Below are 27624 nucleotides of genomic sequence, written 5' to 3' on the forward strand. Positions count from 1 at the left end.
GGAACAGATATTTCGGATCCCTTTGAAGACTATAGGGCCAAAGGAAATATCGTCCGATAACAAAGAGATAGAAGCTTTCTGAGAAACTTCTTTGTGTATTGTGAAATCATCTCACAGAGTTACAGCTTTCCCCTCAAGAAGCCTTTCGATAAGACAGTTCTTGTGGAATTGGCAAAGTGATATTTGGAAGCCCATAGAGGGCTATGGTGAAAAAGGAAATATCCTCAGATGAAATCTGGAAAGAAGCTTTCTGAGAAACTGCTTAGTGTTCTGTTAATTCATCTCACAGAGTTAAATCTGTATTTCGTGAATCTCTTTGCTAGCCTTATTTCTGTGGAATCTGAGAGCAAATATTTCGGTTCCATTTGAAGACTATAGGGCCAAAGGAAATATACTCCGATAACAAAGAGAAAGAAGCTTTCTGAGGAACTTCTTTGTGTTCTGTGAAATCATCTCACAAAGTTACAGATTTCCCCTCAAGAAGCCTTTCGCTAAGACAGTTCTTGTGGAATTGGCAAAGTGATATTTGGAAGCCCTTAGAGGGCTATGGTGAAAAAGGAAATATCCTCATGAAATCTGGAAAGAAGCTTTCTGAGAAACTGCTTAGTGTTCTGTTAATTCATTTCACAGAGTTACATCTGTATTTCGTGGATCTCTTTGCTAGCCTTATTTCTGTGGAATCTGAGAACAGATATTTCGGATAACTTGGAAGACTATAGGGCCAAAGGAAATATCCTCCGATAACAAAGAGAAAGAAGCTTTCTGAGAAACTTCTTTGTGTTCTGTGAAATCATCTCACAGAGTTACAGCTTTCCCCTCAAGAAGCCTTTCGCGAAGACATTTCTTGTGGAATTGGCAAAGTGATATTTGGAAGCCCATTGAGGGCTATGGTGAAAAAGGAAATATCCTCACATGAAATCTGGAAAGAAGCTTTCTGAGAAACTGCTTAGTGTTCTGTTAATTCATCTCACAGAGTTACATCTGTATTTCGTGGATCTCTTTGGTAGCCTTATTTCTGTGGAATCTGAGAACAGATATTTCAGATCCCTTGGAAGACTATAGGGCCAAAGGAAATATCCTCCGATAACAAAGAGAAAGAAGCTTTCTGAGAAACTTCTTTGTGTTCTGTGAAATCATCTCACAGAGTTACAGCTTTCCCCTCAAGAAGCCTTTCGATAAGACAGTTCTTCTGGAATTGGCAAAGTGATATTTGGAAGCCCATAGAGGGCTATGGTGAAAAAGAAAATATCCTCAGATGAAATCTGGAAAGAAGCTTTCTGAGAAACTGCTTAGTGTTCTGTTAATTCATCTCACAGAGTTACATCTGTATTTCGTGGATCTCTTTGCTAGCCTTATTTCTGTGGAATCTGAGAACAGATATTTCGGATCCCTTAGAAGACTATAGGGCCAAAGGAAATATCCTCCGATAACAAAGAGAAAGAAGCTTTCTGAGGAACTTCTTTGTGTTCTGTGAAATCATCTCACAGAGTTACAGCTTTCCCCTCAAGAAGCCTTTCGCCAAGACAGTTCTTGAGGAATTCGCAAAGTGATATTTGGAAGCCCATAGAGGGGTATGGTGAAAAAGGAAATATCCTCAGATGAAATCTGGAAAGAAGCTTTCTGAGAAATTGCTTCGTGTTCTGTTAATTCATCTCACAGAGTTACATCGGTATTTCGTAGATCTCTTTGCTAGCCTTATTTCTGTGGAATCTGAGAACAGATATTTCGGATCCCTTTGAAGACTATAGGGCCAAAGGAAATATCCTCCGATAACAAAGAGAAAGAAGCTTTCTGAGAAACTTCTTTGTGTATTGTGAAATCATCTCACAGAGTTACAGCTTTCCCCTAAAGAAGCCTTTCGCTAAGACATTTCTTGTGGAATTGGCAAAGTGATATTTGGAAGCCCATAGAGGGCTATGGTTAAAAACGAAATATCCTCAGATGAAATCTGGAAAGAAGCTTCCTGAGAAATTGCTTAGTGTTCTGTTAATTCATCTCACGGAGTTAAATCTGTACTTCGTGGATCTCTTTGCTAGCCTTAATTCTGTGGATGTGTTCTGGGAAATCATCTCACAGAGTTACAGATTTCCCCTCAAGAAGCCTTTCGCTAAGACAGTTCTTGTGGAATTGGCAAACTGATATTTGGAAGCCCTTAGAGGGCTATGGTGAAAAAGGAAATATCCTCATGAAATCTGGAAAGAAGCTTTCTGAGAAACTGCTTAGTGTTCTGTTAATTCAGTTCACAGAGTTACATCTGTATTTCGTGGATCTCTTTGCTAGCCTTATTTCTGTGGAATCTGAGAACAGATATTTCGGATAACTTGGAAGACTATAGGACCAAAGGAAATGTCCTCCGATAACAAAGAGATAGAAGCTTTCTGAGAAACTTCTTTGTGTTCTGTGGAATCATCTCACAGAGTTACAGCTTTCCCCTCAAGATGCCTTTCGCTAAGACAGTTCTTGTGGAATTGGCAAAGTGATATTTGGAAGCCCTTAGAGGGCTATGGTGAAAAAGGAAATATCCTCATGAAATCTGGAAAGAAGCTTTCTGAGAAACTGCTTAGTGTTCTGTTAATTCATTTCACAGAGTTACATCTGTATTTCGTGGATCCCTTTGCTAGCCTTATTTCTGTGGAATCAGAGAACAGATATTTCGCTTCCCTTGGAAGACTATATAGCCAAAGGAAATATCCTCCGATAACAAAGAGAAAGTAGCTTTCTGAGAAACTTCTTTGTGTTCTGTGAAATCATCTCACAGAGTTACAGCTTTCCCCTCAAGAAGCCTTTCGCTAAGACAGTTCTTGTGGAATTCGCAAAGTGATATTTGGAAGCCCATAGAGGGGTATGGTGAAAAAGGAAATATCCTCAGATGAAATCTGGAAAGAAGCTTTCTGAGAAACTGCTTAGTGTTCTGTTAATTCATCTCACAGAGTTACATCGGTATTTCGTAGATCTCTTTGCTAGCCTTATTTCTGTGGTATCTGGGAACAGATATTTCGGATCCCTTTGAAGACTATAGGGCCAAAGGAAATATCGTCCGATAACAAAGAGAAAGAAGCTTTCTGAGAAACTTCTTTGTGTATTGTGAAATCATCTCACAGAGTTACAGCTTTCCCCTCAAGAAGCCTTTCGATAAGACAGTTCTTGTGGAATTGGCAAAGTGATATTTGGAAGCCCATAGAGGGCTATGGTGAAAAAGGAAATATCCTCAGATGAAATCTGGAAAGAAGCTTTCTGAGAAACTGCTTAGTGTTCTGTTAATTCATCTCACAGAGTTAAATCTGTATTTCGTGAATCTCTTTGCTAGCCTTATTTCTGTGGAATCTGAGAGCAAATATTTCGGTTCCATTTGAAGACTATAGGGCCAAAGGAAATATACTCCGATAACAAAGAGAAAGAAGCTTTCTGAGGAACTTCTTTGTGTTCTGTGAAATCATCTCACAAAGTTACAGATTTCCCCTCAAGAAGCCTTTCGCTAAGACAGTTCTTGTGGAATTGGCAAAGTGATATTTGGAAGCCCTTAGAGGGCTATGGTGAAAAAGGAAATATCCTCATGAAATCTGGAAAGAAGCTTTCCGAGAAACTGCTTAGTGTTCTGTTAATTCATTTCACAGAGTTACATCTGTATTTCGTGGATCTCTTTGCTAGCCTTATTTCTGTGGAATCTGAGAACAGATATTTCGGATAACTTGGAAGACTATAGGGCCAAAGGAAATATCCTCCGATAACAAAGAGAAAGAAGCTTTCTGAGAAACTTCTTTGTGTTCTGTGAAATCAACTCACAGAGTTACAGCTTTCCCCTCAAGAAGCCTTTCGCGAAGACATTTCTTGTGGAATTGGCAAAGTGATATTTGGAAGCCCATTGAGGGCTATGGTGAAAAAGAAAATATCCTCACATGAAATCTGGAAAGAAGCTTTCTGAGAAACTGCTTAGTGTTCTGTTAATTCATCTCACAGAGTTACATCTGTATTTCGTGGATCTCTTTGGTAGCCTTATTTCTGTGGAATCTGAGAGCAAATATTTCGGTTCCATTTGAAGACTATAGGGCCAAAGGAAATATACTCCGATAACAAAGAGAAAGAAGCTTTCTGAGGAACTTCTTTGTGTTCTGTGAAATCATCTCACAAAGTTACAGATTTCCCCTCAAGAAGTCTTTCGCTAAGACAGTTCTTGTGGAATTGGCAAAGTGATATTTGGAGGCCCATAGAGGGGTATGGTGAAAAAGGAAATATCCTCAGATGAAATCTGGAAAGAAGCTTTCCGAGAAACTGCTTAGTGTTCTGTTAATTCATCTCACAGAGTTACATCGGTATTTCGTAGATCTCTTTGCTAGCCTTATTTCTGTGGAATCTGAGAACAGATATTTCGGATCCCTTTGAAGACTATAGGGCCAAAGGAAATATCCTCCGATAACAAAGAGAAAGAAGCTTTCTGAGAAACTTCTTTGTGTATTGTGAAATCATCTCACAGAGTTACAGCTTTCCCCTCAAGAAGCCTTTCGCTAAGACAGTTCTTGTGGAATTGGCAAAGTGATATTTGGAAGCCCATAGAGGGCTATGGTTAAAAACGAAATATCCTCAGATGAAATCTGGAAAGAAGCTTCCTGAGAAATTGCTTAGTGTTCTGTTAATTCATCTCACGGAGTTAAATCTGTATTTCGTGGATCTCTTTGCTAGCCTTAATTCTGTGGATTCTGAGAGCAGATATTTCGGTTCCATTTGAAGACTATAGGGCTAAAGGAAATATCCTCCGATAACAAAGAGAAAGAAGCTTCTGAGGAACTACTTTGTGTTCTGGGAAATCATCTCACAGAGTTACAGATTTCCCCTCAAGAAGCCTTTCGCTAAGACAGTTCTTGTGGAATTGGCAAACTGATATTTGGAAGCCCTTAGAGGGCTATGGTGAAAAAGGAAATATCCTCATGAAATCTGTAAAGAAGCTTTCTGAGAAACTGCTTAGTGTTCTGTTAATTTAGTTCACAGAGTTACATCTGTATTTCGTGGATCTCTTTGCTAGCCTTATTTCTGTGGAATCTGAGAACAGATATTTCGGATAACTTGGAAGAATATAGGGCCAAAGGAAATGTCCTCCGATAACAAAGAGATAGAAGCTTTCTGAGAAACTTCTTTGTGTTCTGTGGAATCATCTCACAGAGTTACAGCTTTCCCCTCAAGATGCCTTTCGCTAAGACAGTTCTTGTGGAATTGGCAAAGTGATATTTGGAAGCCCTTAGAGGGCTATGGTGAAAAAGGAAATATCCTCATGAAATCTGGAAAGAAGCTTTCTGAGAAACTGCTTAGTGTTCTGTTAATTCATTTCACAGAGTTACATCTGTATTTCGTGGATCTCTTTGCTAGCCTTATTTCTGTGGAATCTGAGAACAGATATTTCGGATAACTTGGAAGACTATAGGGCCAAAGGAAATGTCCTCCGATAACAAAGAGAAAGAAGCTTTCTGAGAAACTTCTTTGTGTTCTGTGAAATCATCTCACAGAGTTACAGCTTTCCCCTCAAGAAGCCTTACGCTAATCAGTTCTTGTGGAATTGGCAAAGTGATATTTGGAAGCCCCTAGAGGGCTATGGTGAAAAAGGAAATATCCTCATGAAATCTGGAAAGAAGCTTTCTGAGAAACTGCTTAGTGTTCTGTTAATTCATCTCACAGAGTTACATCTGTATTTCGTGGATCTCTTTGCTAGCCTTATTTCTGTGGAATCTGAGAACAGATATTTCGGATCCCTTGGAAGACTATAGGGCCAAAGGTAATATCCTCCGATAACAAAGGGAAAGAAGCTTTCTGAGGTACTTCTCTGTGTTCTGTGAAATCATCTCACAGAGTTACAGCTTTCCACTCAAGAAGCCTTTCGCTAAGACAGTTCTTGTGGGATTGGCAAAGTGATATTTGGAAGCCCATAGAGGGCTATGTTGAAAATGGAAATATCCTCAGATGATATCTGGAAAGAATCTTTCTGAGAAACTGCTTAGTGTTCTGTTAATTCATCTCACAGAGTTACATCTGTATTTCGTGGATCTCTTTGCTAACCTTATTTCTGTGGAATCTGAGAACAGATATTTCAGATCCCTTTGAAGATTTTAGGGCCAAAGGAAATATCCTCCGATAACAAAGAGAAAGAAGCTTTCTGAGGAACTTCTTTGTTTTCTGAGAAATCATCTCACATAGTTTCAGCTTTCCCCTCAAGAAGCCTTTCGCGAAGACATTTCTTGTGGAATTGGCAAAGTGATATTTGGAAGCCCATTGAGGGCTACGGTGAAAAAGGATATATCCTCACATGAAATCTGGAAAGAAGCTTTCTGAGAAACTGCTTAGTGTTCTGTTAATTCATCTCACAGAGTTACATCTGTATTTCGTGGATCTCTTTGCTAGCCTTATTTGTGTGGAATCTGAGAACAGATATTTCAGATCCCTTGGAAGACTATAGGGCCATAGGAAATATCCTCCGATAACAAAGAGAAAGAAGCTTTCTGAGAAACTTCTTTGTGTTCTGTGAAATCATGTCACAGAGTTACAGCTTTCCCCTCAAGAAGCCTTTCGATAAGACAGTTCTTCTGGAATTGGCAAAGTGATATTTGGAAGCCCATACAGGGCTATGGTGAAAAAGGAAATATCCTCATGAAATCTTGAAAGAAGCTTTCTGAGAAACTGCTTAGTGTTCTGTTAATTCATTTCACAGAGTTACATCTGTATTTCGTGGATCTCTTTGCTAGCCTTATTTCTGTGGAATCTGAGAACAGATATTTCGGATAACTTGGAAGACTATAGGGCCAAAGGAAATGTCCTCCGATAACAAAGAGATAGAAGCTTTCTGAGAAACTTCTTTGTGTTCTGTGGAATCATCTCACAGAGTTACAGCTTTCCCCTCAAGAAGCCTTTCGCTAAGACAGTTCTTGTGGAATTGGCAAAGTGATATTTGGAAGCCCCTAGAGGGCTATGGTGAAAAAGGAAATATCCTCATGAAATCTGGAAAGAAGCTTTCTGAGAAACTGCTTAGTGTTCTGTTAATTCATCTCACAGAGTTACATCTGTATTTCGTGGATCTCTTTGCTAGCCTTATTTCTGTGGAGTCTGAGAACAGATATTTCGGATCCCTTGGAAGACTGTAGGGCCAAAGGTAATATCCTTCGATAACAAAGGGAAATAAGCTTTCTGAGGTACTTCTTTGTGTTCTGTGAAATCATCTCACAGAGTTACAACTTTCCACTCAAGAAGCCTTTCGCTAAGACAGTTCTTGTGGAATTGGCAAAGTGATATTTGGAAGCCCATAGAGGGCTATGGTGATAATGGAAATATCCTTAGATGATATCTGGAAAGAATCTTTCTGAGAAACTGCTTAGTGTTCTGTTAATTCATGTCACAGAGTTACATCTGTATTTCGTGGATCTCTTTGCTAACCTTATTTCTGTGGAATCTGAGAACAGATATTTCAGATCCCTTTGAAGATTTAAGGCCAAAGGAAATATCCTCCGATAACAAAGAGAAAGAAGCTTTCTGAGGAACTTCTTTGTGTTCTGTGAAATCATCTCACAGAGTTACAGCTTTCCCCTCAAGAAGCCTTTCGCGAAGACATTTCTTGTGGAATTGGCAAAGTGATATTAGGAAGCCCATTCAGGGCTATGGTGAAAAAGGAAATATCCTCACATGAAATCTGGAAAGAAGCTTTCTGAGAAACTGCTTAGTGTTCTGTTAATTCATCTCACAGAGTTACATCTGTATTTCGTGGATCTCTTTGCTAGCCTTATTTCTGTGGAATCTGAGAACAGATATTTCAGATCCCTTGGAAGACTATAAGGCCAAAGGAAATATCCTCCGATAACAAAGAGAAAGAAGCTTTCTGAGAAACTTCTTTGTGTTCTGTGAAATCATCTCACAGAGTTACAGCTTTCCCCTCAAGAAGCCTTTCGATAAGACAGTTCTTGTGGAATTGGCAAAGTGATATTTGGAAGCCCATAGAGGGGTATGGTGAAAAAGGAAATATCCTCAGATGAAATCTGGATAGAAGCTTTCTGAGAAACTGCTTAGTGTTCTGTTAATTCATCTCACAGAGTTAAATCTGTATTTCTTGGATCTCTTTGCTAGCCTTATTTCTGTGGAATCTGAGAGCAGATATTTCGGTTCCATTTGAAGACTATAGGGTCAAAGGAAATATCCTCCGATAACAAAGAGAAAGAAGCTTTCTGAGGAACTTCTTTGTGTTCTGTGAAATCATCTCACAGAGTTACAGATTTCCCCTCAAGAAGCCTTTCGCTAGGACAGTTCTTGTGGAATTGGCAAAGTGATATTTGGAAGCCCTTTGAGGGCTATGGTGAAAAAGGAAATATCCTCATGAAATCTGGAAATAGGCTTTCTGAGAAACTGCTTAGTGTTCTGTTAATTCATCTCACAGAGTTACATCTGTATTTCGTGGATCTCTTTGCTAGCCTTATTTCTGTGGAATCTGAGAACAGATATTTCAGATCCCTTGGAAGATTTTAGGGCCAAAGGAAATATCCTCCGATAACAAAGAGAAAGAAGCTTTCTGAGGAACTTCTTTGTATTCTGTGAAATCATCTCACAGAGTTTCAGCTTTCCCCTCAAGAAGCCTTTCGCGAAGACATTTCTTGTGGAATTGGCAAAGTGATATTTGGAAGCCCATTGAGGGCTATGGTGAAAAAGGAAATATCCTCACATGAAATCTGGAAAGAAGCTTTCTGAGAAACTGCTTAGTGTTCTGTTAATTCATCTCACAGAGTTACATCTGTATTTCTTGGATCTCTTTGCTAGCCTTATTTCTGTGGAATCTGAGAACAGATATTTCGGATCCCTTTGAAGACTCTAGGGCCAAAGGAAATATCCTCCGATAACAAAGAGAAGGAAGCTTTCTGAGGAACTTATTTGTGTATTGTGAAATCATCTCACAGAGTTACAGCTTTCCCCTCAAGATGCCTTTCACTAAGACAGTTCTTGTGGAATTGGCAAAGTGATATTTGGAAGCCCTTAGAGGGCTATGGTGAAAAAGGAAATATCCTCATGAAATCTGGAAAGAAGCTTTCTGAGAAACTGCTTAGTGTTCTGTTAATTCATTTCACAGAGTTACATCTGTATTTCGTGGATCTCTTTGCTAGCCTTATTTCTGTGGAATCTGAGAACAGATATTTCGGATAACTTGGAAGACTATAGGGCCAAAGGAAATGTCCTCCGATAACAAAGAGAAAGAAGCTTTCTGAGAAACTTCTTTGTGTTCTGTGAAATCATCTCACAGAGTTACAGCTTTCCCCTCAAGAAGCCTTTCGATAAGACAGTTCTTGTGGAATTGGCAAAGTGATATTTGGAAGCCCCTAGAGGGCTATGGTGAAAAAGGAAATATCCTCATGAAATCTGGAAAGAAGCTTTCTGAGAAACTGCTTAGTGTTCTGTTAATTCATCTCACAGAGTTACATCTGTATTTCGTGGATCTCTTTGCTAGCCTTATTTGTGTGGAATCTGAGAACAGATATTTCAGATCCCTTGGAAGACTATAGGGCCATAGGAAATATCCTCCGATAACAAAGAGAAAGAAGCTTTCTGAGAAACTTCTTTGTGTTCTGTGAAATCATCTCACAGAGTTACAGCTTTGCCCTCAAGAAGCCTTTCGATAAGACAGTTCTTCTGGAATTGGCAAAGTGATATTTGGAAGCCCATTGAGGGCTATGGTGAAAAAGGAAATATCCTCAGATGAAATCTGGAAAGAAGCTCTCCGAGAAACTGCTTAGTGTTCTCTTAATTCATCTTACAGAGTTACATCGGTATTTCGTAGATCTCTTTGCTAGCCTTATTTCTGTGGAATCTGAGAACAGATATTTCGGATCCCTTTGAAGACTATATGGCCAAAGGAAATATCCTCCGATAACAAGAGAAGGAAGCCTTCTGAGAAACTTATTTGTGTATTGTGAAATCATCTCACAGAGTTACAGCTTTCCCCTCAAGAAGCCTTTTGCTAAGACAGTTCTTGTGGAATTGGCAAAGTGATATTTGGAAGCCCATAGAGGGCTATGGTGAAAAAGGAAATATCCTCAGATGAAATCTGTAAAGAAGCTTTCTGAGAAACTGCTTAGTGTTCTGTTAATTCATCTCACAGAGTTACATTTATATTTCGTGGATCTCTTTGCTAGCCTTATTTCTTTGGAATCTGAGAACAGATATTTCGGATCCCTTTGAAGACTATAGGGCCAAAGGAAATACCCTCCGATAACAATGAGAAAGAAGCTTTCTGATTAACTTCTTTGTGTTCTGTGAAATCATCTCACAGAGTTACAGCTTTCCCCTCAAGAAGCCTTTCGCTAAGACAGTTCTTGTGTAATTGGCAAAGTGATATTTGGAAGCCCATAGATGGCTATGGTGAAAAAGGAAATATCCTCACATGAAATCTGGAAAGAAGCTTTCTGAGAAACTGCTTAGTCTTCTGTTAATTCATCTCACAGAGTTACATCTGTATTTCGTGGATCTCTTTGCTAGCCTTATTTCTGTGGAATCTGAGACCAGATATTTCGGATCCCTTTGAAGACTATAGGGCCAAAGGAAATATCCTCCGATAACAAAGAGAAAGAAGCTTTCTGACAAACTTCTTTGTGTTCTGTGGAATCATCTCACAGAGTTACAGCTTTCCCCTGAAGAAGCCTTTCGCTAAGACAGTTCTTGTGGAATTGGCAAAGTGATATTTGGAAGCCCATAGAGGGGTATGGTGAAAAAGGAAATATCCTCAGATGAAATGTGGAAAGAAGCTTTCTGAGAAACTTCTTAGTGTTCTGTTAATTCATCTCAGAGAGTTACATCTGTATTTAGTGGATCTCTTTGCTAGCCTTATTTCTGTGGAATCTGAGAACAGATATTTCGGATAACTTGGAAGACTATAGGGCCAAAGGAAATGTCCTCCGATAACAAAGAGAAAGAAGCTTTCTGAGAAACTCCTTTGTGTTCTGTGAAATCATCTCACAGAGTTACAGCTTTCCCCTGAAGAAGCCTTTCGCTAAGAGAGTTCTTGTGGAATTGGCAAAGTGATATTTGGAAGCCCATAGAGGGCTATGGTGAAAAAGGAAATATCCTCATGAAATCTGGAAAGAAGCTTTCTGAGAAACTGCTTAGTGTTCTGTTAATTCATCTCATAGTGTTACATCTGTATTTCGTGGATCTCTTTGCTAGCCTTATTTCTGTGGAATCTGAGAACAGATATTTCGGATCCCTTTGAAGACAATAGGGCCAAAGGAAATATCCTCCGATAACAAAGAGAAAGAAGCTTTCTGAGAAACTTCTCTGTGTTCTCTGAAATCATCTCACAGAGTTACAGCTTTCCCCTCAAGAATCCTTTCGCAAAGACAGTTCTTGTGGAATTGGCAAAGTGATATTTGGAAGCCCATAGAGAAGTATGGTGAAAAAGGAAATATCCTCAGATGAAATCTGGAAAGAAGCTTTCTGAGAATCTGCTTAGTGTTCTGTTAATTCATCTCACAGAGTTACATCTGTATTTCGTGGATCTCTTTGCTAGCCTTATTTCTGTGGAATCTGAGAACAGATATTTCGGATAACTTGGAAGACTATAGGGCCAAAGGAAATGTCCTCCGATAACAAAGAGAAAGAAGCTTTCTGAGAAACTCCTTTGTGTTCCGTGAAATCATCTCACAGAGTTACAGCTTTCCCCTGAAGAAGCCTTTCGCTAAGAGAGTTCTTGTGGAATTGGCAAAGTTATATTTGGAAGCCCATAGAGGGGTATGGTGAAAAAGGAAATATCCTCAGATGAAATCTGGAAAGAAGCTTTCTGAGAAACTGCTTAGTGTTCTGTTAATTCATCTCACCGAGTTACATCTGTATTTCGTGGATCCCTTTGCTAGCCTTATTTCTGTGGAATCAGAGAACAGATATTTCGGTTCCCTTGGAAGACTATATAGCCAAAGGAAATATCCTCCGATAACAAAGAGAAAGTAGCTTTCTGAGAAACTTCTTTGTGTTCTGTGAAATCATCTCACAGAGTTACAGCTTTCCCCTCAAGAAGCCTTTCGCTAAGACAGTTCTGGTGGAATTCGCAAAGTGATATTTGTAAGCCCATAGAGGGGTATGGTGAAAAAGGAAATATCCTCAGATGAAATCTGGAAAGAAGCTTTCTGAGAAACTGCTTAGTGTTCTGTTAATTCATCTCACAGAGTTACATCGGTATTTCGTAGATCTCTTTGCTAGCCTTATTTCTGTGGAATCTGAGAACAGATATTTCGGATTCCTTTGAAGACTATAGGGCCAAAGGAAATATCGTCCGATAACAAAGAGAAAGAAGCTTTCTGAGAAACTTCTTTGTGTATTGTGAAATCATCTCACAGAGTTACAGCTTTCCCCTCAAGAAGCCTTTCGCTAAGACAGTTCTTGTGGAATTGGCAAAGTGATATTTGGAAGCCCATAGAGGGCTATGGTGAAAAAGGAAATATCCTCAGATGAAATCTGGAAAGAAGCTTTCTGAGAAACTGCTTAGTGTTCTGTTAATTCATCTCAAAGAGTTATATCTGTATTTCGTGAATCTCTTTGCTAGCCTTATTTCTGTGGAATCTGAGAGCAGATATTTCGGTTCCATTTGAAGACTATAGGGCCAAAGGAAATATACTCCGATAACAAAGAGAAAGAAGCTTTCTGAGGAACTTCTTTGTGTTCTGTCAAATCATCTCACAAAGTTACAGATTTCCCCTCAAGAAGCCTTTCGCTAAGACAGTTCTTGTGGAATTGGCAAAGTGATATTTGGAAGCCCTTAGAGGGCTATGGTGAAAAAGGAAATATCCTCATGAAATCTGGAAAGAAGCTTTCTGAGAAACTGCTTAGTGTTCTGTTAATTCATTTCACAGAGTTACATCTGTATTTCGTGGATCTCTTTGCTAGCCTTATTTCTGTGGAATCTGAGAACAGATATTTCGGATCCTTTGGAAGACTATAGGGCCAAAGGAAATATCCTCCGATAACAAACAGAAAGAAGCTTTCTGAGGAACTCCTTTGTGTTCTGTGAAATCATCTCACAGAGTTACAGCTTTCCCCTCAAGAAGCCTTTCGCTAAGACAGTTCTTTTGGAATTGGCAAAGTGATATTTGGAAGCCCATAGAGGGCTATGGTGAAAAAGGAAATATCCTCATGAAATCTGGAAAGAAGCTTTCTGAGAATCTGCTTAGTGTTCTCTTAATTCATCGCACAGAGTTACATCTGTATTTCGTGGATCTCTTTGCTAGCCTTATTTCTGTGGAATATGAGAACAGATATTTCGAATCCCTTTGAAGTCTATAGGGCCAAAGGAAATATCCTCCGATAACAAAGAGAAAGAAGCTTTCTGAGAAACTTCTTTGTGTTCTGTGAAATCATCTCACAGAGTTACAGCTTTCCCCTCATGAAGCCTTTCGCTAAGACAGTTCTTGTGGAATTGGCAAAGTGATATTTGGAAGCCCATAGAGGGGAATGGTGAAAAAGGAAATATCCTCAAATGAAATCTGGAAAGAAGCTTTCTGAGAAACTGCTTAGTGTTCTGTTAGTTCATCTCACAGAGTAACATCTGTATTTCGTGGATCTCTTTGCTAACCTTATTTCTCTGGAATCTGAGAACAGATATTTCAGATCCCTTAGAAGATTTTAGGGCCAAAGGAAATATCCTCCGATAACAAAGAGAAAGAAGCTTTCTGAGGAACTTCTTTGTGTTCTGTGAAATCATCTCACAGTGTTACAGCTTTCCCCTCAATAAGCCTTTCGCTAAGACAGTTCTTGTGGAATTGGCAAAGTGATATTTGGAAGCCCATAGAGGGCTATGGTGAAAAAGGAAATATCCTCAGATGAAATCTGGAAAGGAGCTTTCTGAGAAACTGCTTAGTGTTCTGTTAATTCATCTCACAGAGTTACATCTGTATTTGGTGGATCTCTTTGCTAGCCTTATTTCTGTGGAATCTGAGAACAGATATTTCGGATCCCTTGGAAGATTATAGGGCCAAAGGAAATATCCTCCGATAACAAACAGAAAGAAGCTTTCTGAGGAACTCCTTTGTGTTCTGTGAAATCATCTCACAGAGTTACAGCTTTCTTCTCAAGAAGACTTTCGCTAAGACAGTTCTTCTGGAATTGGCAAAGTGATATTTGGAAGCCCATTGAGGGCTATGGTGAAAAAGGAAATATCCTCAGATGTAATCTGGAAAGAAGCTTTCTGAGAAACTGCTTAGTGTTCTGTTAATTCATCTCACAGAGTTACATCTGTATTTCGTGGATCTCTTTGCTAGCCTTATTTTTGTGGAATCTGAGAACAGATATTACAGATCCCTTGGAAGACTATAGGGTCAAAGGAAATATCCTCCGATAACAAAGAGAAAGAAGCTTTCTGAGGAACTTCCTTGTGTTCTGTGAAATCAAATCACAGAGTTACAGCTTTCCCCTCAAGAAGCCTTTCGCTAAGAGAGTTCTTGTGGAATTGGCAAAGTGATATTTGGAAGCCCATAGATGGCTATGGTGAGAAAGGAAATATTCTCAGATGAAATCTGGAAAGAAGCTTTCTGAGAAACTGCTTAGTGTTCTGTTAATTCATCTCACAGAGTTACATCTGTATTTCGGGGATCTCTTTGCTAGCCTTATTTCTGTGGAATCTGAGAACAGATATTTCGGATCCCTTGGAAGACTAGGGGCCAAAGGAAATGTCCTCCGATAACAAAGAGAATCAAACTTTCTGAGAAACTTTTTTGTGTTCCGTGAAATCATCTCACAGAGTTACAGCTTTCCCCTCAAGAAGCCTTTCGCTAAGACAGTTCTTGTGGAATTGGCAACGTGATATTTGGAAGCCCATAGAGGGCTAGGGTGAAAAATGAAATATCCTCAGATGAAATCTGGAAAGAATCTTTACGAGAAACTGCTTAGTGTTCTGTTAATTCATCTCACAGTTTTACATCTGTATTTCGTGGATCTCTTTGCTAGCCTTATTTCTGTGGAATCAGAGAGCAGATATTTCGGATCCCTTGGAAGACTATAGAGCCAAAGGAAATATCCTGCGAGTTCAAAGAGAAAGAAGCTTTCTGAGAAACTTCTTTGTGTTCTGTGAAATCATCTCACAGAGTTACAGCTTTCCCCTCAAGAAGCCTTTCGCTAAGGCAGTTCTTGTGTAATTGGCAATGTGATATTTGGAAGCCCATAGAGGGCTATGGTGAAAAAGGAAATATCCTCAGATTAAATCTGGAAAGAAGCTTTCTGAGACACTGCTTAGTGTTCTGTTAATTCATCTCAAAGAGTTACATCTGTATTTCGTGGATCTCTTTGCTAGCCTTATTTCTGTGGAATCTGAGAACAGATATTTCGGATCCCTTTGAAGACTATAGGGCCAAAGGAAATAACCTCCGATAACAAACAGAAAGAAGCTTTCTGAGGAACTCCTTTGTGTTCTGTGAAATCATCTCACAGAGTTACAGCTTTCTCCTCAAGAAGACTTTCGCTAAGACAGTTCTTCTGGAATTGTAAAAGTGATATTTGGAAGCCCATTGAGGGCTATGGTAAAAAAGGAAATATCCTCAGATGAAATCTGGAAAGAGCTTTCTGAGAAACTGCTTAGTGTTCTGTTAATTCATCTCACAGAGTTACATCTGTATTTCGTGGATCCCTTTGCTAGCTTTATTTCTGTGGAATCTGAGAGCAGATATTTCGTTTCGCTTTGAAGACTATAGGGCCAAAGGAAATATCCTCCGATAACAAAGAGAAAGAAGCTTTCTGAGGAACTTCTTTGTGTTCTGTGAAATCATCTCACAGTGTTACAGCTTTCCCCTCAAGAAGCCTTTCGCTAAGACAGTTCTTGTGGAATTGGCAAAGTGATATTTGGAAGCCCATAGAGGGCTATGGTGAAAAAGGAAATATCCTCAGATGAAATCTGGAAAGAAGCTTTCTGAGAAACTGCTTAGTGTTCTGTTAATTCATCTCACCGAGTTACATCTGTATTTCGTGTATCCCTTTGCTAGCCTTATTTCTGTGGAATCAGAGAACAGATATTTCGGTTCCCTTGGAAGACTATAGGGCCAAAGGAAATATCCTCCGATATCAAAGAGAAAGTAGCTTTCTGAGAAACTTCTTTGTGTTCTGTGAAATCATCTCACAGAGATACAGCTTTCCCCTCAAGAAGCCTTTCGCTAAGGCAGTTCTTGTGGAATTGGCAATGTGATATTTGGAAGCCCATAGAGGGGTATGGTGAAAAAGGAAATATCCTCAGATGAAATCTGGAAAGAAGCTTTCTGAGAAACTGCTTAGTGTTCTGTTAATTCATCTCAGAGAGTTACATCTGTATTTAGTGGATCTCTTTGCTAGCCTTATTTCTGTGGAATCTGAGAACAGATATTTAGGATAACTTGGAAGACTATAGGGCCAAAGGAAATGTCCTCCGATAACAAATAGAAGGAAGCTTTCTGAGAAACTCCTTTGTGTTCTGTGAAATCATCTCACAGAGTTACAGCTTTCCCCTGAAGAAGCCTTTCGCTAAGAGAGTTCTTGTGGAATTGGCAAAGTGATATTTGGAAGCCCATAGAGGGCTATGGTGAAAAAGGAAATATCCTCATGTAGTAAGGAAAGAAGCTTTCTGAGAAACTGCTTAGTGTTCTGTTAATTCATCTCATAGAGTTACATCTGTATTTCGTGGATCTCTTTGCTAGCCTTATTTCTGTGGAATCTGAGAACAGATATTTCGGATCCCTTTGAAGACAATAGGGCCAAAGGAAATATCCTCCGATAACAAAAAGAAAGAAGCTTTCTGAGAAACTTCTCTGTGTTCTGTGAAATCATCTCACAGAGTTACAGCTTTCCCCTCAAGAATCCTTTCGCTAAGACAGTTCTTGTGGAATTGGGAAAGTGATATTTGGAAGCCCATAGAGAAGTATGGTGAAAAAGGAAATATCCTCAGATGAAATCTGGAAAGAAGCTTTCTGAGAAGCAGCTTAGTGTTCTGTTAATTCATCTCACAGAGTTACATCTGTATTTCGTGGATCTCTTTGCTAGCCTTATTTCTGTGGAATCTGAGAACAGATATTTCGGATAACTTGGAAGACTATAGGGCCAAAGGAAATGTCCTCCGATAACAAAGAGAAAGAAGCTTTCTGAGAAACTTCTTTGTGTTCTGTGAAATCATCTCACAGAGTTACAGCTTTACCCTCAAGAAGCCTTTCGCTAAGACAGTTCTTGTGGAATTGGCAAAGTGATATTTGCAAGCCCATAGGGGGCTATGGTGAAAAAGGAAATATCCTCAGATGAAATCTGGAAAGAAGCTTTCTGAGAAACTCCTTAGTGTTATGTTAATTCATCTCACCGAGTTACATCTGTATTTCGTGGATCCCTTTGCTAGCCTTATTTCTGTGGAATCAGAGAACAGATATTTCGGTTCCCTTGGAAGACTATAGAGCCAAAGGAAATATCCTCCGATAACAAGGAGAAAGTAGCTTTCTGAGAAACTTCTTTGTGTTCTGTGTAATCATCTCACAGAGTTACAGCTTTCCCCTCAAGAAGCCTTTCGCTAAGGCAGTTCTTGTGGAATTGGCAATGTGATATTTGGAAGCCCTTAGCGGGCTAAGGTGAAAAAGGAAATATCCTCAGATGAAATCTGGAAAGAAGCTTTCTGAGACACTGCTTAGTGTTCTGTTAATTCTTCTCACAGAGTTACATCTGTATTTCGTGGATCTCTTTGCTAGCCTTATTTCTGTGGAATCTGAGAACAGATATTTCGGATCCCTTTGAAGATTATAGGGCCAAAGGAAATATCCTCCGATAACAAACAGAAAGAAGCTTTCTGAGGAACTCCTTTGTGTTCTGTGAAATCATCTCACAGAGTTACATCTTTCTCCTCAAGAAGCCTTTCGCTAGGACAGTTCTTCTGGAATTGGCAAAGTGATATTTGGAAGCCCATTGAGGGCTATGGTGAAAAAGGAAATATCCTCAGATGAAATCTGGAAAGAAGCTTTCTGAGAAACTGATTAGTGTTCTGTTAATTCATCTCACAGAGTTACATCTGTATTTCGTGGATCTCTTTGCTAGCCTTATTTCTGTGGAATCTGAGAACAGAGATTTCGGATCCCTTGGAAGACTATAGGGCCAAAGGAAATATCCTCCGATAACAAAGAGAAAGAAGCTTTGTGAGGAACTTCTTTGTGTTCTGTGAAATCATCTCACAGAGTTACAGCTTTCCCCTCAAGAATCCTTTCGCTAAGACAGTTCTTGTGGAATTGGCAAAGACATATTTGTAAGCCCATTGAGGGCTATGGTGAAAAAGGAAATATTCTCAGATGAAATCTGGAAAGAAGCTTTCTGAGAAACTGCTTAGTGTTCTGTTAATTCATCTCACAAAGTTTCATCTGTAATTCGTGGATCTCTTTGCTAGCCTTATTTCTGTGGAATCTGAGAACAGATATTTCGGATGCCTTTGAAGACTACAGGGCCAAAGGAAATATCCTCCGATAACAAAGAGAAAGAAGCTTTCTGAGAAACTTCTTTGTGTTCTGTGAAATCATCTCACAGAGTTACAGCTTTCCCCTCAAGAAGCCTTTCGCTAAGACAGTTCTTGTGGAATTGGCAAAGTGATATTTGGAAGCCCTTAGAGGGCTATGGTGAAAAAGGAAATATCCTCATGAAATCTGGAAAGAAGCTTTCTGAGAAACTGGTTAGTGTTCTGTTAATTCATCTCACAGAGTTACATCTGTATTTCGTGGTTCTCTTTGCTAGCCTTATTTCTGTGGAATCTGAGAACAGATATTTGGAATCCCTTTGAAGACTATATGGACAAAGGAAATATCCTCCGATAACAAAGAGAAAGAAGCTTTCTGAGAAACTTCTTTGTGTTCTGTGAAATCATCTCACAGAGTTACAGCTTTCCCCTCAAGAAGCCTTTCTCTAAGACAGTTCTTGTGGAATTCGCAAAGTGATATTTGGAAGCCCATAGAGGGGTATGGTGAAAAAGGAAATATCCTCAGATGAAATCTGGAAAGAAGCTTTCTGAGAAACTGCTTAGTGTTCTGTTAATTCATCTCACAGAGTTACATCGGTATTTCGTAGATCTCTTTGCTAGCCTTATTTCTGTGGAATCTGGGAACAGATATTTCGGATCCCTTTGAAGACTATAGGGCCAAAGGAAATATCGTCCGATAACAAAGAGAAAGAAGCTTTCTGAGAAACTTCTTTGTGTATTGTGAAATCATCTCACAGAGTTACAGCTTTCCCCTCAAGAAGCCTTTCGCTAAGACAGTTCTTGTGGAATTGGCAAAGTGATATTTGGAAGCCCATAGAGGGCTATGGTGAAAAAGGAAATATCCTCAGATGAAATCTGGAAAGAAGCTTTCTGAGAAACTGCTTAGTGTTCTGTTAATTCATCTCACAGAGTTAAATCTGTATTTCGTGGATCTCTTTGCTAGCCTTATTTCTGTGGAATCTGAGATCAGATATTTCGGTTCCATTTGAAGACTATAGGGCCAAAGGAAATATACTCCGATAACAAAGAGAAAGAAGCTTTCTGAGGAACTTCTTTGTGTTCTGTGAAATCATCTCACAAAGTTACAGATTTCCCCTCAAGAAGCCTTTCGCTAAGACAGTTCTTGTGGAATTGGCAAAGTGATATTTGGAAACCCTTAGAGGGCTATGGTGAAAAAGGAAATATCCTCATGAAATCTGGAAAGAAGCTTTCTGAGAAACTGCTTAGTGTTCTGTTAAATCATTTCACAGAGTTACATCTGTATTTCGTGGATCTCTTTGCTAGCCTTATTTCTGTGGAATCTGAGAACAGATATTTCGGATAACTTGGAAGACTATAGGCCAAAAGGAAATATCCTCCGATAACAAAGAGAAAGAAGCTTTCTGAGAAACTTCTTTGTGTTCTGTGAAATCATCTCACAGAGTTACAGCTTTCCCCTCAAGAATCCTTTCGCTAAGACAGTTCTTGTGGAATTGGCAAAGTGATATTTGGAAGCCCATAGAGGGCTATGGTGAAAAAGGAAATATCCTCATGAAATCTGGACAGAAGCTTTCTGAGAATCTGCTTAGTGTTCTCTTAATTCATCGCACAGAGTTACATCTGTATTTCGTGGATCTCTTTGCTAGCCTTATTTCTGTGGAATCTGAGAATAGATATTTCGAATCCCTTTGAAGACTATAGGGCCAAAGGAAATATCCTCCGATAACAAAGAGAAAGAAGCTTTCTGAGAAACTTCTTTGTGTTCTGTGAAATCATCTCACAGAGTTACAGCTTTCCCCTCAAGAAGCCTTTCGCTAAGACAGTTCTTGTGGAATTGGCAAAGTGATATTTGGAAGCCCATAGAGGGGAAAGGTGAAAAAGGAAATATCCTCATATGAAATCTGGAAAGAAGCTTTCTGAGAAACTGCTTAGGGTTCTGTTAGTTCATCTCACAGAGTTACATCTGTATTTCGTGGATCTCTTTGCTAACCTTATTTCTCTGGAATCTGAGAACAGATATTTCAGATCCCTTAGAAGATTTTAGGGCCAAAGGAAATATCCTCCGATAACAAAGAGATAGAAGCTTTCTGAGGAACTTCTTTGTGTTCTGTGAAATCATCTCACAGTGTTACAGCTTTCCCCTCAAGAAGCCTTTCGCTAAGACAGTTCTTGTGGAATTGGCAAAGTGATATTTGGAAGCCCATAGAGGGCTATGGTGAAAAAGGAAATATCCTCAGATGAAATCTGGAAAGAAGCTTTCTGAGAAACTGCTTAGTGTTCTGTTAATTCATCTCACAGAGTTACATCTGTATTTCGTGGATCTCTTTGCTAGCCTTATTTCTGTGGAATCTGAGAACAGATATTTCGGATCCCTTTGAAGACTATAGGGCCAAAGGAAATATCCTCCGATAACAAACAGAAAGAAGCTTTCTGAGGAACTCCTTTGTGTTCTGTGAAATCATCTCACAGCGTTACAGCTTTCTTCTCAAGAAGACTTTCGCTAAGACAGTTTTTCTGGAATTGGCAAAGTGATATTTGGAAGCCCATTGAGGGCTACGGTGAAAAAGGAAATATCCTCAGATGTAATCTGGAAAGAAGCTTTCTGAGAAACTGCTTAGTGTTCTGTTAATTCATCTCACAGTGTTACATCTGTATTTCGGGGATCTCTTTGCTAGCCTTATTTCTGTGGAATCTGAGAACAGATATTTCGGATCCCTTGGAAGACTAAGGGCCAAAGGAAATGTCCTCCGATAACAAAGAGAATGAAACTTTCTGAGAAACTTTTTTGTGTTCCGTGAAATCATCTCACAGAATTACAGCTTTCCCCTCAAGAAGCCTTTCGCTAAGACAGTTCTTGTGGAATTTGCAAAGTGATATTTGGAAGCACATAGAGGGCTATGGTGAAAAATGAAATATCCTCAGATGAAATCTGGAAAGAATCTTTATGAGAAACTGCTTAGTGTTCTTTTAATTCATCTCACAGTTTTACATCTGTATTTCGTGGATCTCTTTGCTAGCCTTATTTCTGTGGAATCAGAGAGCAGATATTTCGGATCCCTTGGAAGACTATAGGGCCAAAGGAAATGTCCTCCGATAAAAAAGAGAAAGAAGCTTTCTGAGAAACTGCTTAGTGTTCTGTTAATTCATCTCACAGAGATACATCTGTATTTCGTGGATCTCTTTGCTAGCCTTATTTCTATGGAATCTGAGAACAGATATTTCGGATCCCTTTGAAGACTATAGGGCCAAAGGAAATATCCTCCGATAACAAAGAGAAAGAAGCTTTCTGAGAAACTTCTTTGTGTTCCGTGAAATCATCTCACAGAGTTACAGCTTTCCCCTCAAGAAGCCTTTAGCTAAGACAGTTCTTGTGGAATTGGCAAAGTGATATTTGGAAGCCCATAGAGGGGTATGGTGAAAAAGGAAATATCCTCAGATGAAATCTGGAAAGAAGCTCTACGACAAACTGCTTAGTGTTCTGTTAATTCATCTCACAGAGTTACATCTGTATTTCGTGGATCTCTTTGCTAGCCTTATTTCTGTGGAATCTGAGAACAGATATTTCGGATCCCTTTGAAGACTATAGGGCCAAAGGAATATCCTCCGATAACAAGGAGAAAGAAGCTTTCTGAGAAACTTCTTTGTGTTCTGTGAAATCATCTCACAGAGTTACAGCTTTCCCCTCAAGAAGTCTTTCGCTAAGACAGTTCTTGTGGAATTGGCAAAGTGATATTTTTAAGCCCATTGAGGGCTAGGGTGAAAAAGGAATTATCCTCAGATGAAATCTGGAGAGAAGCTTTCTGAGAAATGGCTTAGTGTTCTGTTAATTCATCTCACAGAGTTACATCTGTATTTTGTGGATCTCTTTGCTAGCCTTATTTCTGTGGAATCAGAGAACAGATATTTCGGATCCCTTGGAAGACTATAGGGCCAAAGGAAATATCCTCTGATAACAAAGAGAAAGAAGCTTTCTGAGAAACTTCTTTGTGTTCTGTGAAATCATCTCACAGAGTTACAGCTTTCCCCTCAAGAAGCCTTTCGCTAAGGCACTTCTTGTGGAATTGGCAATGTGATATTTGGAAGCCCATAGAGGGCTATGGTGAAAAAGGAAATATCCTCACATGAAATCTGGAAAGAAACTTTCTGAGAAACTGCTTAGTGTTCTGTTAATTCATCTCACAGAGTTACATCTGTATTTCGTGGATCTCTTTGCTAGCCTTATTTCTGTGGAATCTGAGACCAGATATTTCGGATCCCTTTGAAGACTATAGGGCCAAAGGAAATATCCTCCGATAACAAAGAGAAAGAAGCTTTCTGAGAAACTTCTTTGTGTTCTGTGAAATCATCTCACAGAGTTACAGCTTTCCCCTCAAGAAGCCTTTCGCTAAGACAGTTCTTGTGGAATTGGCAAAGTGATATTTGGAAGCCCATAGAGGGGTATGGTGAAAAAGGAAATATCCTCACATGAAATCTGGAAAGAAGCTTTCTGAGAAATGGCTTAGTGTTCTGTTAATTCATCTCACAGAGTTACATCTGTATTTCGTGGATCTCTTTGCTAGCCTTATTTCTGTGGAATCTGAGAACAGATATTTCAGATCCCTTGGAAGACTATAGGGCCAAAGGAAATATCCTCCGATAATAAAGAGAAAGAAGCTTTCTGAGAAACTTCTTTGTGTTCTGTGAAATCATCTCACAGAGTTACAGCTTTCCCCTCAAGAAGCCTTTCGATAAGACAGTTCTTCTGGAATTGGCAAAGTGATATTTGGAAGCCCATAGAGGGCAATGATGAAAAAGGAAATATCCTCAGATGAAATCTGGAAAGAAGATCTCCGAGAAACTGCTTAGTGTTCTGTTAATTCATCTTACAGAGTTACATCGGTATTTCGTAGATCTCTTTGCTAGCCTTATTTCTGTGGAATCTGAGAACAGATATTTCGGATCCCTTTGAAGACTATAGGGCCAAAGGAAATATCCTCCGATAACAAAGAGAAGGAAGCTTTCTGAGAAACTTCTTTGTGTATTGTGAAATCATCTCACAGAGTTACAGCTTTCCCCTCAAGAAGCCTTTCGCTAAGACAGTTCTTGTGGAATTGGCAAACTGATATTTGGAAGCCCATAGAGGGCTATGGTGAAAAAGGAAATATCCTCAGATGAAATCTGTAAAGAAGCTTTCTGAGAAACTGCTTAGTGTTCTGTTAATTCATCTCACTGAGTTAAATCTGTATTTCGTGGATAACTTTGCTAGCCTTATTTCTGTGGAATCTGAGAGCAGATATTTCGGTTCCATTTGAAGACTATAGGGCCAAAGGAAATATCCTCCGATAACAAAGAGAAAGAAGCTTTCTGAGGAACTTCTTTGTGTTCTGTGAAATCATCTCACAGAGTTACAGCTTTCCCCTCAAGAAGCCTTTCGCTAAGACAGTTCTTGTGGAATTGGCAAAGTGATATTTGGAAGCCCATAGAGGGCTATGGTGAAAAACGAAATATCCTCATGAAATCTCAAAAGAAGCTTTCTGAGAAACTGCTTAGTGTTCTCTTAATTCATCTCACAGAGTTACATCTGTATTTCGTGGATCTCTTTGCTAGCCTTATTTCTGTGGAATCTGAGAACAGATATTTCGGATCCCTTTGAAGACTATAGGGCCAAAGGAAATATCCTCCGATAACAAAGAGAAAGAAGCTTTCTGAGAAACTTCTTTGTGTTCTGTAAAATCATCTCACAGAGTTACAGCTATCCCCTCAAGAAGGCTTTCGCTAAGACAGTTGTTCTGGAATTGGCAAGTGATATTTGGAAGCCCATAGAGGACTATGGTGAAAAAGGAAATATCCTCACATGAAATCTGGAAAGAAGCTTTCTGAGAAACTGCTTAGTGTTCTGTTAATTCATCTCACAGAGTTACATCTGTATTTCGTGGATCTCTTTGCTAGCCTTATTTCTGTGGAATCAGAGAGCAGATATTTCGGATCCCTTGGAAGACTATAGGGCCAAAGGAAATATCCTCCGAGTTCAAAGAGAAAGAAGCTTTCTGAGAAACTTCTTTGTGTTCTGTGAAATCATCTCACAGAGTTACAGCTTTCCCCTCAAGAAGCCTTTCGCTAAGACAGTTCTTGTGGAATTGGCAAACTGATATTTGGAAGCCCATAGAGGGCTATGGTGAAAAAGGAAATATCCTTAGATGAAATCTGTAAAGAAGCTTTCTGAGAAACTGCTTAGTGTTCTGTTAATTCATCTCAGTGAGTTAAATCTGTATTTCGTGGATCTCTTTTCTAGCCTTATTTCTGTGGAATCTGAGAGCAGATATTTCGGTTCCATTTGAAGACTATAGGGCCAAAGGAAATATCCTCCGATAACAAAGAGAAAGAAGCTTTCTGAGGAACTTCTTTGTGTTCTGTGAAATCATCTCACAGAGTTACAGCTTTCCCCTCAAGAAGCCTTTCGCTAAGACAGTTCTTGTGGAATTGGCAAAGTGATATTTGGAAGCCCATAGAGGGTTACGGTGAAAAAGGAAATATCCTCATGAAATCTCAAAAGAAGCTTTCTGAGAAACTGCTTAGTGTTCTCTTAATTCATCTCACAGAGTTACATCTGTATTTCGTGGATCTCTTTGCTAGCCTTATTTCTGTGGAATCTGGGAACAGATATTTCGGATCCCTTTGAAGACTATAGGGCCAAAGGAAATATCCTCCGATAACAAAGAGAAAGAAGCTTTCTGAGAAACTTCTTTGTGTTCTGTGAAATCATCTCACAGAGTTACAGCTTTCCCCTCAAGAAGCCTTTCGCTAAGGCAGTTCTTGTGTAATTGGCAATGTGATATTTGGAAGCCCATAGAGGGCTATGGTGAAAAAGGAAATATCCTCAGATGAAATCTGGAAAGAAGCTTTCTGAGAAACTGCTTAGTGTTCTGTTAATTCATCTCATAGAGTTACATCTGTATTTCGTGGATCTCTTTGCTAGCCTTATTTCTGTGGAATCTGAGAACAGATATTTCGGATCCCTTTGAAGACTATAGGGCCAAAGGAAATATCCTCCGATAACAAACAGAAGGAAGCTTTCTGAGGAACTCCTTTGTGTTCTGTGAAATCAACTCACAGAGTTACAGCTTGTTCCTCAAGAAGACTTTCGCTAAGACAGTTCTTCTGGAATTGGCAAAGTGATATTTGGAAGCCCATTGAGGGCTATGGTGAAAAAGGAAATATCCTCAGAAGAAATCTGGAAAGAGCTTTCTGAGAAACTGCTTAGTGTTCTGTTAATTCATGTCACAGAGTTACATCTGTATTTCGTGGATCTCTTTGCTAACCTTATTTCTGTGGAATCTGAGAACAGATATTTCAGATCACTTTGAAGATTTTAGGGCCAAAGGAAATATCCTCCGATAACAAACAGAAAGAAGCTTTCTGAGGAACTTATTTGTGTTCTGTGAAATCATCTCACAGAGTAACAGCTTTCCCCCCAAGAAGCCTTTCGCTAAGACAGTTCTTGTGGAATTGGCAAAGTGATATTTGGAAGCCCATTGAGGGCTATGGTGAAAAAGGAAATATCCTCAGATGAAATCTGGAGAGAAGCTTTCTGAAAAATGGCTTAGTGTTCTCTTAATTCATCTCACAGAGTTACATCTGTATTTTGTGCATCTCTTTGCTAGCCTTATTTCTGTGGAATCAGAGAACAGATATTTCGGATCCCTTGGAAGACTATAGGGCCAAAGGAAATATCCTCCGATAAAAAGAGAAAGAAGCTTTCTGAGAAACTTCTTTGTGTCCTGTGAAATCATCTCACAGAGTTACAGCTTTCCCCTCAAGAAGCCTTTCGCTAAGGCACTTCTTGTGGAATTGGCAATGTGATATTTGGAAGCCCATAGAGGGTTATGGTGAAAAAGGAAATATCCTCAGATGAAATCTGGAAAGAAGCTTTCTGAGAAACTGCTTAGTGTTCTGTTAATTCATCTCACAGAGTTACATCTGTATTTTTGGATCTCTTTGCTAGCCTTATTTCTGTGGAATCAGAGAGCAGATATTTCGGATCCCTTAGAAGACTATAGGGCCAAAGGAAATGTCCTCCGATAAAAAAGAGAAAGAAGCTTTCTGAGACACTGCTTAGTGTTCTGTTAATTCATCTCACAGAGATACATCTGTATTTCGTGGATCTCTTTGCTAGCCTTATTTCTATGGAATCTGAGAACAGATATTTCGGATCCCTTTGAAGACTATAGGGCCAAAGGAAATATCCTCCGATAACAAAGAGAAAGAAGCTTTCTGAGAAACTTCTTTGTGTTCTGTGAAATCATCTCACAGAGTTACAGCCTTCCCCTCAAGAAGCCTTTAGCTAAGACAGTTCTTCTGGAATTGGCAAAGTGATATTTGGAAGCCCATAGAGGGGTATGGTGAAAAAGGAAATATCCTCAGATGAAATCTGGAAAGAAGCTCTCCGAGAAACTGCTTAGTGTTCTGTTAATTCATCTCACAGAGTTACATCTGTATTTCGTGGATCTCTTTGCTAGCCTTATTTCTGTGGAATCTGAGAACAGATATTTCGGATCCCTTTGAAGACTATAGGGCCAAAGGAATATCCTCCGATAACAAGGAGAAAGAAGCTTTCTGAGAAACTTCTTTGTGTTTTGTGAAATCATCTCACAGAGTTACAGCTTTCCCCTCAAGAAGTCTTTCGCTAAGACAGTTCTTTTGGAATTGGCAAAGTGATATTTGGAAGCCCATTGAGGGCTAGGGTGAAAAAGGAAATATCCTCAGATGAAATCTGGAGAGAAGCTTTCTGAGAAATGGCTTAGTGTTCTGTTAATTCATCTCACAGAGTTACATCTGTATTTTGTGGATCTCTTTGCTAGCCTTATTTCTGTGGAATCAGAGAACAGATATTTCGGATCCCTTGGAAGACTATAGGGCCAAAGGAAATATCCTCCGATAACAAAGAGAAAGAAGCTTTCTGAGAAACTTCTTTGTGTTCTGTGAAATCATCTCACAGAGTTACAGCTTTCCCCTCAAGAAGACTTTCGCTAAGGCACTTCTTGTGGAATTGGCAATGTGATATTTGGAAGCCCATAGAGGGCTACGGTGAAAAAGGAAATATCCTCACATGAAATCTGGAAAGAAGCTTTCTGAGAAACTGCTTAGTGTTCTGTTCATTCATCTCACAGAGTTACATCTGTATTTCGTGGATCTCTTTGCTAGCCTTATTTCTGTGG

Source organism: Macaca mulatta, chromosome 13 (assembly GCF_049350105.2).
Source record: "Macaca mulatta isolate MMU2019108-1 chromosome 13, T2T-MMU8v2.0, whole genome shotgun sequence".
Classification (NCBI taxonomy): domain Eukaryota; kingdom Metazoa; phylum Chordata; class Mammalia; order Primates; family Cercopithecidae; genus Macaca; species Macaca mulatta.